The sequence below is a fragment of the Rhinolophus hipposideros genome, assembly GCF_964194185.1.
Source record: "Rhinolophus hipposideros genome assembly, chromosome: 6".
Taxonomy (NCBI): domain Eukaryota; kingdom Metazoa; phylum Chordata; class Mammalia; order Chiroptera; family Rhinolophidae; genus Rhinolophus; species Rhinolophus hipposideros.
This window is the reverse complement of record NC_138052.1, coordinates 37,724,112-37,743,086: the sequence shown is the minus strand read 5'-3', so window position 1 is coordinate 37,743,086 and position 18,975 is coordinate 37,724,112. Positions and strand designations below refer to the sequence as shown.

At 40.3% G+C, this 18,975-nt stretch overlaps 1 protein-coding gene across 4 annotated transcripts in view; it reads right to left on the bottom strand.

Annotated features, from left to right (window-relative positions):
• The window catches only part of TANC1 (tetratricopeptide repeat, ankyrin repeat and coiled-coil containing 1), a 218,550-nt gene extending 205,445 nt beyond the window's left edge, over positions 1–13,105 (bottom strand). For 2 of the 4 annotated variants that reach the window (XM_081052234.1, XM_081052237.1), the window contains exon 1: positions 12,944–13,105. The gene's annotated coding sequence lies outside the window, so the exon portion shown is untranslated. Of the gene's footprint in view, positions 1–12,551; positions 12,584–12,943 lie in introns of those variants that run through there. The other 2 variants (XM_081052233.1, XM_081052236.1) reach the window with 2 other exon arrangements.
• Positions 13,106–18,975: the final 5,870 nt, after the last annotated feature.

The window sequence follows — 18,975 nt, the reverse complement described above, 5'->3', positions numbered from 1 at the left end:
GTGCAGCTGAACGCAAGTTCATTCTCAGAGAATAGGTACTACGTGGACAGAGCAGTATAAACCCTTGTCTCCTTGAGAACTATTCTGGTACGAGCCATTAACAAAGCCAAAGATCCCGACATTTGGGGACAACTGATAGAGGGGAACACTTCTTGTTTACCCATAAATGCCAAGGCCAGGCCTATAAATGTCTATATAAGCAGCCTCCAAATGGTTCCTTGACTTCTCCTGTTCAAAACTCAGGATATATTCATTCTCCCTTTGCATGAGTCTTGAACAGGGAGGGCACAAAGCCCATACGGAGAATGCTCCCCTCCCCCACCACTGTGAGGATGGGAGCCCCCTATGGGGAAAACACTGACTCCTCTCCTGTGTAGGAAGCCGGCTGTCCTGGTTGGCGACAGCCCCATTCATAAACACACACATATGACAAGTATAGGCGACAGACTTACTCCATCTAAATAAAAAAGTTTAATATTCTAAACCACACTCAAACAAAATGCTACTGAAGTCTGTGGAGTCTCATGTTCTCACAGACTTATTAAATCGCTAGATTATTAAAATACTGCTTTTCATTAAAACCAGACAGTTTGCTGGCAATATCCTCATGCCAATAATAAAATATCCTTTCTTCTCTGATTCCTTTTCCTCTATCAATTACCATCTAAAACTGTCCCACTTGATTTGTTCAAAACATTTCATATAAACATCTAATTGTTTTAGTACAAGCAACTAACTATACAGATTATCTTGAAATCAAGGTTTTATCTGGACTTCTGTAACAAGTACCTTAAAATTAGCAGTTTCAGAAATACTCAGAACAAACAAAAACTTCCATTCAACTACTGATCCAGAAAGTTGAGGTTTAAAATACACATCTGGTTTAAAGGAGAAGAAAGAGTACCTGTTTTTGCCACCTTTGAGCCAAGCATAGTGTGCAGGGGTTTATATAGGTTCTCACCTTTAGTCTTTACAAAAACCCTGTGAAACAGGAATTACTACCCCATGTTACAGACAAAGAAACAGAGATCAAGTAAACTGCACAGAGTTACACACAAAACCACAGTCCAACTGGCTTCAAAGATCATGCTTTTTTCACTATATTCTATCTATTTGTATTTTTAAAAGGGAAGGAGAAAAAAGGAGTGTGTGTATGTATATTTTTAGTGTACCACTCTAGTTACAAAGTACCTATTCTGTCCAAGACACCTTATTATTCAAATCAGGCAATTTTTAATGTATGAAACTGTTCTTGTCTGCTAAGGGATTAAAATAAATGTAAGAATTTGCCGGGAACTACCCAGGATGGCTGCCATTCATCACACAAAGCTACTTTATATATACCATGTTATTCTTCATTAAGACTCACAAAATTGCTTTAAGTTTGTTTTTTTCCCAGACATACAACAAGCAATTGGACGGATATCAAGGGAAAAAATTAAATAGCAAATTAAGTTAGCAAAGTCAGCTATGACAAGATCTTTTATTTACATGTCTGAGTTTCCAAGACAACATACATATGAAATTATCACCCTGAGTCACTTCATAAGTTATATAAATACTCAATCATTATGTTATACACCTGAAACTAATATCATATTGCATGTCAACTGTAAATGAAAAATTTTAAAAAAGTTTTTAAAAAGAAAAAAAATTATTACCCTGAGGGTGTACTTAGATTTATGGGTATATTTCAAATTAGCATAAGCATTTATGAGAAAAAATATTCTGCTAAAACTTATCAAATAGAAATAGAATTAATGCATATTCCTAAATTAATGTGCTTAGAAATAAATCTTTATGGAATAGTGTTCTACCATTACAATTCAGGTACCCTGTCATTCTGAATCAAATTCAACCACTAAAAATGTTTAACACAAGCCATTTTACCCAAGAGGCATGTGGTTCATAGTCTTAAAATATACTGAAAACGTATATCCATTTAACCAGGCCAACTATTCAAAACACCACCCTGTTCCAACCACAAGTGGGATAAATTAAACTTGCATCCCCTTGATATACTAATAAAATTAATTTCCAAACATATGCTAAGCCATTATTTCTTTATGTTAAAAAAAAAGCTACTTATGAATTGCTAAACTAATGTCTCTTCCAAGTAAGAGGAGAGGGGAGAAAGCATAGTCTAGGACTTATTCTTACCAAAAATATTTAACCTGAATCTAAACATGCCTTTAGATGTAACCTCTAGTGTATAGGAAATACAAGAGGCAAAGGGACAAGGTAAACAACACCACAAAGAAACAAACTCAAAATATGGGACATCCTTTCCCATATTTTTTCTATTCTAAAAGTTGGTGGGGAGAGGAAGGGGGGACGGGTGGGGAGAGGAAGGGGGGACGGGTGGTGAGACAGTATTTTTCTACGTTTAAAAAGACTAAAGGGACAAAAACAACAACCCGCAGTGCCCTATGTGAACCTTGATTGAATCCTTGTTCCAAACAAAAAAAATGGTGACAAATGACATTTTGGGGACAAGTAGAGATATTAAGAAATTACTGTTAATTTTGTTAAAAGTGATAATGAGTAGTGATTTTTTTAAGTCCTTAGTTAAAAATGCATACTGAAATTTGTCAGGTGAAATTGTATGTGGGATTTCCTTTAAAATATTTCAGCAAATTAAACAACCCAACATTGTTCTCAGGCCCAAAGATGTTTTGCAAAAATGTTTCTACAGTTCAGTGCATTTGAGAAATACTAAATACCCTGTTTCCCTTCAAAGAGACTCAGAATGAACATTAGAAATAATTGTGCTCAAAAGTCCTGCAATTAAAAGCAAAATTACCTGTTTTACTTTGGTTAGCCTAGATTTTGCTACTTATTTGAACATAGAACTTTTCCTTCATAACATCTGTTAATTTCCTGAGAATCAGTTTCCCATGGAACCCATTTTGGGAATTATTGTTTTATCTACATAGGTCACTCTGAGAGGTAAGGCTCTCTAAGTCCATATGTGCTTCAAGAACTCTGAATAATAAAAAATTCACAATTGTATCTATTTGTAAACTTTTTATTTTTGCATCTATAAATAAATAGATGCTTTATATGTTAACATGTTTTAATTTTAAGTAGGACTCTTTCTATAATATGAAAATGCCACTGCAAAATACCCTCAAGTGCAGTTATATTTTACTTATTCAAATCTATTTTCTTGGAAATCTACAATAGAATAGATTTCAAATTCATCCAAGTTGTCAAACCACACCTATTGTCCACTTTCAAAACCTTGAGGTTTTTCAATGGTTTCCCTAACCCTCTCCAAAGACTCCTTGAAATAAGTTACGGACTTCACAGTAACAAAACACAAAACAAAACAAAAACCTGAAATCAAAACTCTTTAATAGTCTTTCAGGTGGTACTTAAGGGTTTCCAATAATTTACCTCAAATTCCCCGTATTTCCATCTTTATGCTCCATAAGTGGTCCCATTCTTATACACGGGTCCTTTGGGTACTTGGAAAACTAGATCCCGGGACAGATTTACCTTATCACACATTCTACAGACTCCACGGCTAAAAGTTTTATAGCAAGCTTTCAACGAATATCTAGTTGGGTTTTTGGTTTCTTTTTGTTGTTGTTGTTGTTTGAGAAAAACTGCATCCTAGGCCATTTAAGAGCCTGAACACTTTAAAACTTTGGAAATACTCTTAAAAGAAGACAAAAATGGCTAACAAAGAAATCTGAGCTAGAAGTCACCACGACAAGGAAACAATCAAATTTGATGTCTCCCTTGCATCTGGGAAGCAATTTACATTCATAACCCTTTCATATACATTCTGTCATGTGACCCTTAAAACCCTGGAGAGATGTCTGTTTTCCATCATGATAACATATATTTAACATGGCTCAACTTGAAAGCCGACAACTTGTCAACCCTCAATTATCCTTACCATGGAGAGAATATCGGCATAAATAATTTGATTCAGCTGAGCGATGTGGCGTGCAACAGGGACGTTCCTGTCTCCCAACAGGGACACCCCTGTCTCCCAACAGGGATGCTCAAGCCAGACCCCACCACTGAGGCCTACCTCCCAAGACTGTGCTTGGTGGTATTTGAAGACAGCTAACTGTCCACAGGCATTTAGATCTTCATAGAGCTCATCCTCCAGGCCTTTCCTGTCACTCCACCAGGACAGAAGACTCTCCTTTGAACTCACTGCACCTGCCTAGGAACGTCCAGTAATGTTTTTGCACCATCATCCCAAGGAGCTTCCCATTTTCACCCATGTCAGTGATCCCACATGAGAAAAAGGACAATGTGTAACTGCAGGCAACATGCGTGAGGACAGACCAAGCAGCCTTGGAATAAACATGACCAGAATTGGATCCTGAATCCTCCTGTCTTGGCCATGTGTGTTCCTTGCCCTCAGATCCCTCACGTGTACATGAAGCTCTCTACCTCCCAAGGCTGTCAAGGGCTGGAGGGGAGCGAAACCTCCCATAGCAACTGGCATAGAGTCATGTTTAACAACTGTGGGTTCTTTGTCTCCCTCCCTTTCTCTCAGAAGAGCAAAAAAGCAATTTAAAACAGTGACCAAGACGAGACAGGACCCCTACCATCAAGAAGTCTACAACCTACAGGCAAAGCAAAGAGGTGGACAACTTAATAATAAAAGGCAAAAAGAGTGAAACATTATAATGAATGTACAAGCAATGTGCTTAGGGGGGTTAAGTAGAAGGAAACATTTAAATGCAGAAGGGGGAAATCAGAAAAATGTTAATGAGAAAACATTATTTATTTGAGTTAGGCCTTGAAGGACAATGAATTTCAGTGGTGGGGGAGGGGAGAACAGGCTCCTCAGAGGCAAAATTCACACATAGTACGTGACAGTTATAGAATGAGCAGGAGCTCAGTGGCATTTACAGAGGCACAGAGAGGACAACTGGGTCTGGAAAAGGCAGTCACAAACCATATGATGGAGAGTCTTGAAAGCTATGAATAAAAGGGGGACAGCTACTGCTTTTATCTGTCTTTACATCAGCTATGGTCTTTTCAGCTGCAAATAACAAAAAGTAAGTGATTATAAATGACTTTACACTGTGGTCTTAAAACTGTTTTGCTTATGCAGCCTGAACAGTAAAAAATTTAACATGTACTCCCAATATGCTATAAGTTGTATATAACTTACACAATTAAAACACTAGAGTTATGAATTACACGTCTATACCAATGAAGTGAGTACATTATAAACATTCCTTGAAAACTTTTTAAAGCTACTTTATAATCCAGCAATTTTACTTCTGGGTATTTATCTGAAGAAACGCAAAACACTAATTCAAAAAGATATATGCACCCCTATGTTCACTGCAGCGCCATTTACAATAGCCAAATATGGAAGCAACCCCAGTCTTCACCAATGGACAATCAGATAAAGAAGATGTGGTACGTATATACAATGGAATATTACTCGGCCATAAAAAAAATGAAATCTTACTATTTGCAACAACATGGATGGACTGAGAAGGTATTATGCTAAGTAAAATAAGACAGAAAAAGATAAACACCATATGATCTCATTTACATGTGGAATCTAAAGAACCAAATAAATGAACAAACAAAATAGAAATAGACTCCAAGATACAGAGAACAAACTGATGGTTGTCAGATGAAAGGAGGTTAAGAGCCTGGGTGAAAAAAATGAAGGGGTTAAGAAGTACAAATTGTAGGTACACAATAGTCATGGGGATGTAAAGCACAACATAGAGAATATAGTTGATAATGTTATAATAACTATGTATAGTGCCAGGTGGGTACTAGACTAATCAGTGGGATCACTCTGTAAATTATACAAATGTCTAACCACTATGCTGTACATCTGAAATTAATATAAAATAATACTGAATATCAACTGTAATTGAAAAAATTTTAATTGATTTAAAAAACTTGTTAAAGGATGAGAACGACTCAAACAGTATTATTGTTTTTATTTATTTATACAAACCCATACACAATTTTTATACCAACTTCCTATTAAATTTGATTTAAAATTCATTTCCTAATCTCCAAATAAGACATTTTCTTGTTCCTATATACTTACATTATTTCATTACACTTTCTTTGCAAGAATCTGTTTAAGCCATGTGCCAATTTTTACGGAAGTCAGTTTACTTAAAACTAGGTAACATAATCCATAAATCCATTTACATGGATAGAGTCCACCAAAGGCAAGAAAAAGAACGAAGGTACTATTGCCAATTCCACCAGGTTGTACCATGCCCACTCTTCCCTCGAGTGACCTCAAATCATCTAAGTAACAGAAGACTTTCATATATACCAACCAACATCAACCCATTTATTAAATGTTAATAAAGCTTAATTTTTGTTTAGATAAAGTTTTAATATTTCCTTCCTCCCATACTGGATGATCTAGTACACTCCACTTTGGAGATCACTGTCTCAAACAATAATGAAACTTCTTTTCTCACTGGAGAAATTCTGAGTCACAGTGGTTCTAGGGTTGGTTAATTCAGCAGCTAAAAAAGTCACTGTCGTCTTAGGCACCTTCCATGTTTGTACTCTGTGAGCCTCAGACTGTCAATCTGTTCTATTTTGCTGACTACCATAGGTTCCCAATATGGTGAGACCCAATAGTATCACATATCTAGTCATTAACCAGTCAACAGAAACAGGAATGGCATTCCTAAAGTTAAAACTGCTTTAATCAGGATTCACTCCCTGGGGAAGGAGGCACACACCCAACTTACCATGAAGTACACAGCCAGTGGAAAATCAAAAGCAGGATTATGTTATCACATAAGGTGGTAAATTATTACAGCAATGGCCCCGGCAGTAAATCATGTAACCACCAGAGCATGAGTGAGTCTAGGCACAGGCAGAAGAACCATCTAGCTGAGCCCAGCTCCAAATTCTGAATCCCGAGAAAATAAACAGTTGTCTGTTTAAGCCACAAGAAGGAAAGGCGAGCAGGATGGGGAATGCTGTGGTATGGACAACAAACTATCCCTGCCATAGCACTCTATTTATGTAGAACAATGAGGGAAGAAAACACTACAGTTTCATTTCCACAGATGTTTTTTAAATTCAAACATCAGAGTCAGCAAGCACTCAATAAACATTAAAAATTGATGCTACTAATCCCAAGTAATTTAGTATAAAGCATGGCAGAAAGAGGCGTGTATAATGGGTTACATGGGAATAATGACCACCTCCCGAGTTTTTTGCAGTAATTCAATACTCTGTTACACTAGTGCCTATAAACGCAGCAATTCAAATCCCCACACAATGTGAAAACATCTACCACTCTCAACACTGTGGAGTGTATGACACAGGAACATTAAAAATGTCTGTACCCTTTGGCATATTAGTATGTTGTTATGACCAGCAATACCACTTTTGGAAACATATCCTACAATAGAAACATCCTGTATTTTGCTTACCCAGATCCTTCCCTCTTCCATTAACAATAACCCCTTTCTTTGTGGGACGTTTTGTCTCTCCCCATAGTCACATCTTGTGGGTCTCATGGGGATTGCCAACCATACCTCTCCTTTGGTTGGCATGAGTCCAATCAGGTTCTCTCCAGGGTTTTCCCAAATTGGAACTAAAAGTAAAGAGTCAGTTTCTTGAAGATGTGAGGTTATGAAGCTACCAGCAGCCAGGTACCTCTGTGTGCTGGGTTCTGAGCTGGGTCTTGTGATTTAATGATGAGGAAATCACATCTGAGCCAAAGGGCTCTGATAGCCTAAGATATATTTCTTTCCAACACATTTAAAAGTAAAGAATCGACTGGCTAAATAAATTATAGTAATGTATGTAACAGATTTACTAAACAGCAATTAAAATAATGCCGAAGAAGAATGCAATGATAGGACAGGGGGAAAAAGCACATTACATAAGGATATACTGTACTCTAAACTGGGCAAATACATTACACACACCCTTGTACATCGAATCTTTTTCATATTTCTTCAGAAGCACACATAGTATAGGACCCTGTTTTTGCATAACTACATATGCATGAAAAGGTCATAGCCAAGTGTTTCTTAGAAACTGCCCCACCCCACCCCGACTCCCAGAGGTAATAAGCCACTGTTCATGATGGGCAAGTAACCCTAGATGTGCTGGGGTGGGGCAGGGAAGGTGGTGAGTCATTGGCTCTGGGCTACATGGGTGAACATCCTGGGTTCACATCTATATACAACTGTGGCTGGAAGATTTTTACTAAAATTCCCCTGTGGTAGTGGGAAAACCTGTGCTAAAATCCAGGGACAATATCATCCTTCTGCAACACTTTTGTTGTCCTTGATATCCTTGCCTATGGGATACTTCTTTCAAGAATATTCTCCTTGATCACACATACCTGCAGGAGCTCCTAAAGACAACATCTACCCTGGAAGAGCAACCATCCTCATTGACACAGCCAGCCAAACCAGAAGCTCTTTCACTCCACTAGATAATGTCCCCCACAGGCTTCTTTACCAAAAATCCCCTTGTCATTCAAAATCCATTCTCTGATAAGAAAAAACTAGAAGTCCTTCTTCAGCTTTGCTGCTCCCGTCCCTTTCTGGTACACTGATAACAAAGTCTCCCAACCTCATTAGCAAATACTGCTTCGTGCATCTCTTTCCTCACACACAGAGCAATGGCAGCTGTTACCATCAGTCAGTCAGACATTCGGCACTGATTGACACATCCTCTTTATGCAGCTGAGACACTACTGCTTAATATTTAAAATAAGTTTACAAAGCTGAAAATGGATGGTCTACTAGGACATAAAAGAGCTTACAGTTTAGCACATAATTTTATTAAGAACCTTTTAAAGAAAATCCATACCAGCTTCCATACGAGTGTCAAATTGTACTCAGTGCTCTTAAGTAGGCAAGCAGGACACAGGACAAACATTTAGAACCCTGCAAACATTTGTGAAAATGGGTCACCTGCAACCTACTATTTCTTTACCATTAAACCAGTAGTACTATAAGGGAAGAATTTATTTAGCCCACACAGTGCTGCAAAATCTGATTTATCCAGATATCAGTAAAAAGAACCCAAAAAGAGTAACACCAAAAAAGAGACATTCATCCAGGCTTTGTAAATTAAACTGAAAGATAATAAGATGAAAGGCAAATAATATGTATATTTCTTATTTTTAAAAAGACATGCAAATTTGAGAAGTGATTTCCTCAAGAATGCTGTCTGGGGTGGTAGTCCAGATTACAAATCCCACTTTACCCTGAAGCTTACTTAATAAAATAGAAGTTGAGAATAAACAAATGATTAGTTTGAGATATATGTATTTCTGAACTCTGTTATGGGAGAAAGTTTTATTACCATTATCAGTGAACCGTTTTTAATGTTTGACATAAAAGCATAGATATTAACTCTGGGGTTCTAAAACCAGAGTAACCCATAAATGAAATACTGTAGGAAACTACAACACATTAACATTAGTCTGTTTGTCAGGTTTTAGACAATTCACAGGTCGATGCCCTGAATAAAGAAAGGTACAGTGGAGGAATAGGGAAAATCAGAAGACCTAGGTTCAAGTTAAACTCCACCATTTATAGATGATATTGAGCAAATGGATCTAAGTTGCCCCACCTCAGTTTACTTCACTCAGGGTTCAGGGATAAAAATATGTAAGTAAAGCCCTTTATAAACCCCAAAGTACTGTTCTAATATTACAGCACTGACTCCAGAATGCCTGCATTTCTTAAACTCTTGGAGAGTCACAGAACCTTAGGGTTGAAAGGTAATTGCATTTTAGAGATGATAATGTTGAGAAAATCAAGATCCAGAAAGGCTTCAGAGCCTTTTACAGGAAACACTTTTGTAAACTGGTGGGGGCTTAGGGAGAGATTCTAGTTTTCCACCAATGGCATATGTATTTAGACAGTTCAAAACAAAACTATCCTAGGACTAAAACATATCCCACCCCAGAGAGAGAGAGAGACAGAGCCAGAGACAGAGAGAGAAAAGAAAGAGAGAGAGAAAGACAGACACAAACACACACACATGGTCCCAGTCTTATGATAGTTCGACGTACAATTTTCTTGACTTTATCATGGTGTGAAAGTGATACATATAATAACTTACATGTGATATTCAGCGATTTATTATAAAATAGGCTTTCTGTTAGATGAGTTTGCTCGACTGCAGGCTAACGTCAGTGTTCTGAGCACATATAAAGTAGGCTAGGCTAAGCTATGATGTGCACATTTCGTAGGTTAGGAGTATTAAATGAATTTTTAACTTGTGATATTTTCAACCTACATTGGGTTTATCGGGATGTCACCCCATGGTTAAGTCGAGGGACATCTACATATCTGTACAAACCCTCTGCATTGTTTTGCTTTTGTAAACTTTACTTCTTTAACTTAAAATTTAAACTAAACTTTTCATCGGAAAGAAAAAAATAAAGCCAGTTCTCTGGCTATGAGACTCACAGCCTACTTTCAACCCAACCCCAACAAAACCTTTCCAATTGGGTTAGAAAGTTCTAATGGAAACATTGACATAACACTAACCTCCAGCTACATGGGCAGGCATCATTATAATATGGATTACAGTGCTACTCGCCCAGGGATACTGGTTTTAATGTTCCCTGGGAGATAAAGAATTAATCAGCAATTTAGAAGGGGATGTCACCTAAAAATGGACATTTAATGGAGACAATTCCATTGCCTTTAAAACTGTGTCCTCAGTCACCCAGTACAAAAAAAACCACTATGGCACCAAAGAAATTGTGTGTGGTTAAAGAGACAAAAATGTTCTTTTTTCTACAGGCTGTTATGGGAAGCAGAAAAGGGCTGACTATGAATCAGTTATGTTTTAGTTCCACAGTGGACATAAATTATAATTTGGACATTCTAGTGGTTAAACCAAGAAAGCAGGAAAGCCATAGCTTCCAAGTGCCCGCAAAAGTTGTTTGTGGCAACCCAGCTGAAAGACAGGGCCATGAAAGGGGACTTTAAACTTAATTCTGGACTTTCCTGCCTCAACTAAAATCGATGACACTATTTCCCATCCCTTATTGTCAAATCACAACAGTGCGGAAGCCTGGACCGAGTTCACTTGGCAGGTGACAGGACCAACCCTGGGAGGAAGTCCTGAAGGATGTCAGATACCATATTTCCTTTACTCCTGCATACTTTTTGTCTTAATACTGCCAGGATAGATTTACCATGCATTCTCACTGACAATCACCAAGCATTCTGGCTGACACAAACTTTGCAGAAAATGGCATACTCTAGAGAAGGTCCCTCGTGAGATCCTTAAGTAGCTTAAATGAGTAAAACATTCATACTACTACTATAATGAACATCTCTCAGTCCCTCATAAATTCTTTCATTCCCAGCAATCAAGAAGCAGCTGTTAAAATCCAGGCATGGGAATACCTCCAAGCTAGCCAGAGAAGCTTCACAACTGCTTTCTTCTCCTTCCCCTCCCCCCATCCCAGGAGTGCCAGCCTGGCAGGAATAAAGATGACCCAGGAAGGAAAAACAGAGAGAGCAGCCGATCTGGTGAAAGCAGAGATGCAGACTCCCTTCATTTCCACCACAGAGAAACACCAACTCTCTGGACCAACTAACCAGGTTTCTCTTTTCCTCTCCCATTCCCACCCCTTTCAAACACATTATTAACTTCTGCAGTCTGGTGGTCTGGTATTTCTAGAGTTAGGGACTTCAGCGATCCTAAGCCCTTTCCTCAAAAGATCTTGAACCAGGCACTTCCTTTCTGTGCCAGAGCTTGAGGCCCATCCCACGGGAAGATTCAGCTTCTCTTTACCTTGTAACCCGCCCAGACGGCGCTGGCAACTCGGGTCAAGTTCAAGATGAAGGTGCCCTCCTAACCTCTCCGAGTTGACTCCAACAGGGAACAGCGCTACCGAGACGAGCCCCATCACTCCAGGCATGGGGATCTGGGGCTGCCGAGTGTGGCCTGGAGGCAGTTGAGAGGGGAAGACTACAGTCTCTCAGCCCCGCGTCCTCCGACCCCCTGGCCGCGGCGCCTTATTTCTACCTGGCCACCGCCGCGTTTCCTCCCGGAGCCTTGTACAATAAGTCAAGTAAGTTTTGAGAACGCTTGTCCAGAGACATTTCTGCCTGCAAACACAACACACAATGCCTAGGGCTTCCTTCCTAGCCAGCCGTTCCGGAAAGCTGCCGCGCCAAAGCCGGGAGCCCCGCACACCCCCAGCATTGTTCGCCTGCACCCCAAAGTCCTTCAGGAAGACGGTGCGCCCTGACATAAGTACCCTCAAAGTGACCACTCTCCAAAGAACAGGGGGATTCACAATCTTGATACAGTTCTCGTCTTTCTCAGCTCCCCCTCAATACCTAATGCTACCTGGCTCACCCCCCACCCCCAAAGGAACATGGATATGCTCATTGCAACGTTCTTCCAAGCGAAGCAATAGACTTTCAGCCCAGACTGGGGTATTACGACATCACCCTCCTCTGGCTTGAGTTCACCCAGCAACTTCGCGATCCGTGCTCCCCTACACTCGGGGGTCACCCAGGACCCCGCGGTGCTGGGAGCGCCTCTCCCTCGCCTTCCCCTGCCCCAGGTACCAGGCGTAGCCCAAGCCCGAGGGCTACAGAGGAGGCGAGAAAGGGGGTGAGAAGGCCCAGGAGTGGTGCGTCCTGGGTGCCCTCGAACCCCAGCTCCTCCGGGACCGGTTCGGTACAGCTAGGAGGGGATGGCGAAGGGAAGGCGCAGACTCTCCAGAGACGCCAGGACCAAGGCCCGGGGTGCCCAACATGTCTGTTCCTATCCCCGGAAAGCTCCTCGGTGTACCCTGTGGGGGGCGGGGGAGGATCCAGAAACTTTCCCACATGCCTTTCCACTCTCCCCATCACCCTCTCCTCCTCCCCGGGACCCTCTCCTCCCCGCTGCTCCGCCGCATCTGGCCGTGCCCCGGGCGCACAGAGGCCTGCTGCGGCGCCAGAGCGGCGGGAGTTACCTGCTGGGAAAGTTTCCAGCTCCTCGGCGCGATTCCCCACCCCCAGGGCTGGGCCTCCGGGTGCGGCCAGCTCGGCGCTCGGCGGCTGCCTCCTCCCGCTTCCGAGGCGGCCGCGGCTGCTGCAGCTGCCACAGCGAAGGCTGCGATCCCGCCCGTCCCCCCGCCTCGCACGGCCCACACCAGGGCCTCATTGGCAGCCCGAATCCCCGCCCTCGCGCGTGTTCCCGAAGGCACCTTCCTCTCGCGCGCGGGCCCCGGGCCGCGCCTCCCGCACCCCTCCCCGCCCCGGGCCGCCGCGGCTCCCGGGACCCGTGGGCTCGCGGCGCTCGAACTTTCCGCGGGGTTCGGGTCCGGCGCCCCCAGCTCCCTCTCTCCCGGCCAGGTCTCCCGCTTTCCTCAAGGGGGCTAGTCCCTCGAGTCTGAGCTTGAGCCACTCCCGGACTGGATCAAGATGGGTGATAGTTCTTTTTTTTCAGTCTCTTTAAAATCAGTGAAGTGACCCGGCCTCCCCTCCTTGCTGCTTTTTAAAAACAACCGAGAAGGACATATGGGAGCAATTAACAAAACTGAAGTTTTGGTGGATTCTTGAGGGTGACTTGTGTGACTGTCTTGAATTTTCTCTGCCTCACTTAACTACACACACACACACACACACACACACACACACACACACTCACTTTCTGGGCAAGAACGTGCTAAGGTAATGGAAGGTGTAAGGAGCATCTCGCCTGCCTGCTGTGTCTTTCTTTCGCCAGAGCGAATTGGGGACGTTTAGGGACCAGAGATTGCCCTGGCGTCCCCGGGGCCCGGTGTCTACAGCCTCCTCTGACAGCTCCAGCCTGGCCCTGTACTGTCTGTGCTACATGTACCGAAAGCTAACGACGGGCTTTTATCCGCGGGAGGAGTAGGTGTGGAGCCGGGAGCATACAAAGATGTTATCATTGTTTGGGCTGGTAGGAGTGAATGAAATTCCCAAGTCCCCAACATGTTTTGTTCTTCCCCAGCAGAGCGAGGTCCGCAATAGGGTTCCGCTGGCTTCCCTCAGGAATCCCAGGCAGCCTGGGATTCCTATTCAGGCTGGGGGCCTCAGCCCACTCCACACCCAAAGCCCTTTAGACCAGACCAGACCAGCCTTGGTCACCGAAGGATCAACCAGGACTGCTGTGCCTTGTGTGGCCTGCGGGAATTGTGCACGAGTCACCCCAACGGTGTGTCTGGAACTGGGAATACAGAAGTTGCTATAAATGGATTTATTGGCAACCTCTAACCTTGCTGTGGCAAACCCGCCTTTAAAGACAACTGTTTTAAACGAGTTTCCCCATAAAATCTTCAACCTCACGCAGAGCTTCCCAATGTAAAGATATCCGGGGAGGGGAGTGTCTATACGTAAAGTTCTTATGAAAGGGGGCAGGAAGCAAAATGCCACACTAATCGCTCTATGTAAATAAAAGATGCTGAAAATTGCTGGATTTTTCACCCATAGTTTCAAAGGCCTGATTATTTCTGCACTGATATTTGAGCAGTAAACATATCAATCAGCAGAATTGAAGTTCTCCTGCAACAAAGCAAGACAGAAATATTTAAAGTAAAATATCAACTTATTAAACCAGAAAAACCATTGACTTATTTCTTCACTCTGAAACATCTCATTGCTGAAAAACACTGTAACATGTTTTATTTAACTTCTCTTGAAATGCATAAAAGTTAGCAATCTTTCAACAATAGATGAAAAAGCCAGACAGCAACCTTAATGATAAAAGAATGACACAAACAAAAGAAAAAAGAGAAACTCCATGGTAGTTTTAACTAATCTGAAATATTGAGATATAAAAGGAACAATCCTGGAAAAATAGACTGGTCTAATTCCCTGCCTCAGACTTCTTTATAATTGGTGAAATGTATAATGGCTAAAATCAACAATTTGTATCACGTTCTGTCTTTGGCTCTTCTAAGCTATATTCACCAAGTTTTTGATGAAATAGAGTAGTTAAATTGGGTTTTGAAGACAGTGAAATTCATTTTTTCCCCTCTATCCTCAGAGCTCCCTAAGTAGCAAGAAGAAAAACACATAAAGTAAATATGTTAATTACTGGAATCGTGTTTAGGTTCTTTTTAGTTGAAAAAAAAAGTCTTCAGTTTCAGAAGTCACAGTCACGAAAGAAGTAACTTCATCACTGCCTAGTTAGGAGTGCTTAATATTCAAAACAGGCATATAGCTAGCAATCTGAAATTAGTACACAGAAGGCCCTGTCTCCCCTTCTTCCTGTAGTGCTTATATAATCCAAACTACAAATGTTATTATGCACAATCTGATCTCCAGCTTTAAACAGCTAACATTACATACAGTATGTTATACTAAGAACATCAAAGCTGTCTGAAGCTGTGAGTGAAAATGGTACATTTTATAGAAGACAAGGCCAAAAACACCGAGTAATAAAAATTCATGGATGAGGGGGAAAAGGGGACCCATTAAGATCAAGTCTGTAAGAAAATATTTGAACATTTTCTAAGCATCAAATATGTGAAGTATTAGCTGAGCACAGGTTTAGAAAAATGATATTTAATGCGTTTTTTTAAACTCTGCTTTTCCTTTTAAAAATGTAAAATGTTTTTAGTTAGTTGTTAGGTGATGGTTTATTTGTATTTTAGGGGGAAGAGAGAGCAAGAATCACCTCTTGCTTTTCTTGGGGGTATTTCAGCTCATCCCATTAAGTTTAAAAAGCTCACTCATTACATGTCTGTTGATTCCAACTGAAAAAGAAATATGGATCACATGACTATTATATACTGAACACATTCACGAAACATATATACCATATACTGGATTCCATTTTTAAAGTTTCTGTCAGTCTGCCAGTAATGTAGCTTTTCTCAGTAGAATGCAAGAAAACAGCAAATAAACTGGTTATTTTACCGTGCAATTTACAGCCCAGGGCAATAGGCTGAGGAAGGCGTGAGAAAAGAATGTAGCTTGTGCGTGGTAGAATGCTTTTTCTCTTGCTCAGATTCTTAAGTACTTCTATTTTAAATCAAGCCTAAGTTAGGATCATTGCCAGTGTTTATTATAGTATGTGTAGTATAGAATACATAGTGAGAAGTGAAATGTTTAAAACAGTGTAGTAATTAAATACAAAAACTGAGACAGGACTTAAAAAAAAAGTTAAGGCAAAGTAGGGAATCCAGACTCAAAATAATTCAGTCCACAAACACTTTTCACCTACTTTGGAGTATCTTTTAATGTTTACAGAATTCATTCTACTTTGGTCCATTCATTCTTCCTTTCCCTTTTAACATTTTGGGGAAAAAGGGAATTTTTAAAGACATGGGAATACTGAAATAGTTGGATTACAGGTAGAAATCAGTTGGGAAAAGCAATGAAATTACATACCCCTACACAGTCCGTGCATGTGTAACGATCCATGGTCACACACATATACTGATGTCATGGTCAGATGTGAGCTAATGGCAGACATTCGTCCCGGGATATTGAAAGCCACAGTTGTGCACAGTTAGCCAGGCAGTTAAATTAAAAAAGTCATCTAATGGGACATATAAACACTTCTTCAGGTCTAGCATATGGCCTGGCAATATTGTAGAAACTCATCCAATAGGGGTGAGGCAGTGAATTATTAATATTTAAACCGATAAGGAATCCACCGAGGAAAGAAAGTAGGGAGATAGATTCAGGGGTTCACATTTCCTTATAAGAATGTAGGAGTAACTAAAAGCCTGGGAGAATCTGGTTTAAGATGGCATGCCATCTGACTAGTATTTTAAATATAGATTTAGACCAAGCTTCTGATGGTGAAATGATCTACAAGGAGATATAGAAATTTCCCATGTTCAGGAAGGGTGAGGTAATATAATCAGGTAGTAATCCCTCCAATAAATGTTGTTGAATCTGGCTAAAATGACTTAAAAAGAAATGCGCCGTTTAACTTTGAGTATAACAAATACATTTTAATATTCTCCACCCTGGGAGTGGTGCTTTCCCTCCTCTCAGCAAGTTGTATAAAAAGGCACTGACATAGGAGTCATAATATCTGGACTCCAGTTCTGACTTTGGCAATTGTAATTCCTGGCAATTCATTTATACTTTTGGAGCCTTGTCCCCCTCATCTATGAAATAAGGAGTACAGCATAGGATTGCCGCCTCACACATTTGTCGGGAAGATGAAATAAAATAAGGTGACAAGCATTTAATAAATTAGAAAACGCTCTACAAAAGCTAACTTTTATTTAACAGACAATAAACTATACTTTTCCCTCCCCATTACCTAGGACCAGTTTGGTTGGAATAACAACCTAAAGGCTTGATTGGAGCAGTCCAGAATGCCACATTTGCCAAAGGTGAAAGGAAGAGAGCCTTAAAGATGATTTAGTAGTACATAATAACTCCAATTAAACTCTCAGAGGCTCATCTGGGGGTAAATTGGCAGTTCTTGTCTCAAACAGTAGTCAGGAACCATTTACAGAGTTATATTTTTTCCTGTGTTAGTGTTAAGGAGGGATATTGTAGTATATGTACAATACATGTGTATCTCAGTTTATGCAGATCGACATGGGAATTCCTAAATACACAATATATCCATTTAAAGGAAATGTTTTCTGTAAAAAATTCTTGCTGAGATTCTTTGCAAGTGCCACTACAATCTTATTTACATTTTTAATTACTAACCATCCTTTCAATTTTGTGAAATAGTATTGATAAACACTCATGAGATTAGGAGCTTCACCCATATAAATATTTTCTGTCAGACTAAGCACTATTCAAAACTCCTTTGCAAAGAAGTTTTATATTTGTATTTATTTGAAGAAATATAAATCAGAGAATAGCACCCACCAAAAGTTTTGGTTTAAGAGGGTGAAGAGCCTAGCCAAAATGGAAACTTTGGTTTTGTTCAAAAATCAATTTGCTGGTCCCTCTTTGATGATCAGACAACCTAATGCAGAAAAAGATGAGGAATATTGATACTATTGATGATGATGATGATGATGATGATCAATTTTCTAGAAGGGAGAGAGGTGTCTCCACTAAAGGGCAGTGCAGAATACATAGAGGCTACTTCCAAGCCAAAATGTACGTAAAATGGGATTCCTGCATCTAGAAGACTATTTGTTCCACTAATCTTGGGATTTTTAATACAATAATTAGAAGTTCTATTAAAGATCTGAACATTTTAGATTTAGGGCAGAAATGTTTAAATATAAACTTTTGCTCTCTGTAACTTTCATGTATGTCACGTCTAACTGTTTCAATGGCTTTAACAGGAGTAGTGTCTGCCTAAGAGAAAATAGGGCACTATGTAATTATCAGGAGAAATTAAACTACTGGGCTTCATTAGAGAAGTCACCCCTTACCTACAGCATTTGCTCTAAAAAACAGCTACTTGGTAAAGATTGATTTGACCTCCTAGTGAGCTGTAGCTAAAGCCCTGTTACCTTTCCGTGAATTCAAAGCTCTTCCTAAACCTCTTTTTGCTTTTACAGCTAATCTATTGCTTCTCACTATTCAAGGTTTTCAGTGCCTTTGAAAAGACCACCTGAAGGGAAAGAGATTACGGATACAATTAGAATAGAAACAGGTTAAAACAAGACATCAGGAACCCAAAATACGACAGCAGCACTGGGGGTTAAAATTGGATGGTATCCTCTTAGGTTCTTCCTGCTCTTTCTAATTCTCTACACTCTCATCCTACCTTCAGGAGCCAACCAGGATGTTAGAGGCCTAAATCTTGACAAGGAATTGGTACCGTTATCAAAAAGGAAAAAAAAAAAATGTCCTAATGTTTATCTGGGAAGCTATATTTATCTTATTCAAAATCGGGTGGCATTTGGAGAAACGATCACTCATACATTGCTGGTGGAAATATAAAATGATACAGCCACTTTGGAAAATGGTTGGGCAATCTCTTTAAAAAAAAGAAAAGAAAACTAACCATGAAACTACCATAAGACCCAGCAATTGTATTCCTAGACGTTTGTTCCAGAGGAATGATGATTTACATTCACTCAAAAACTTATATACAAAT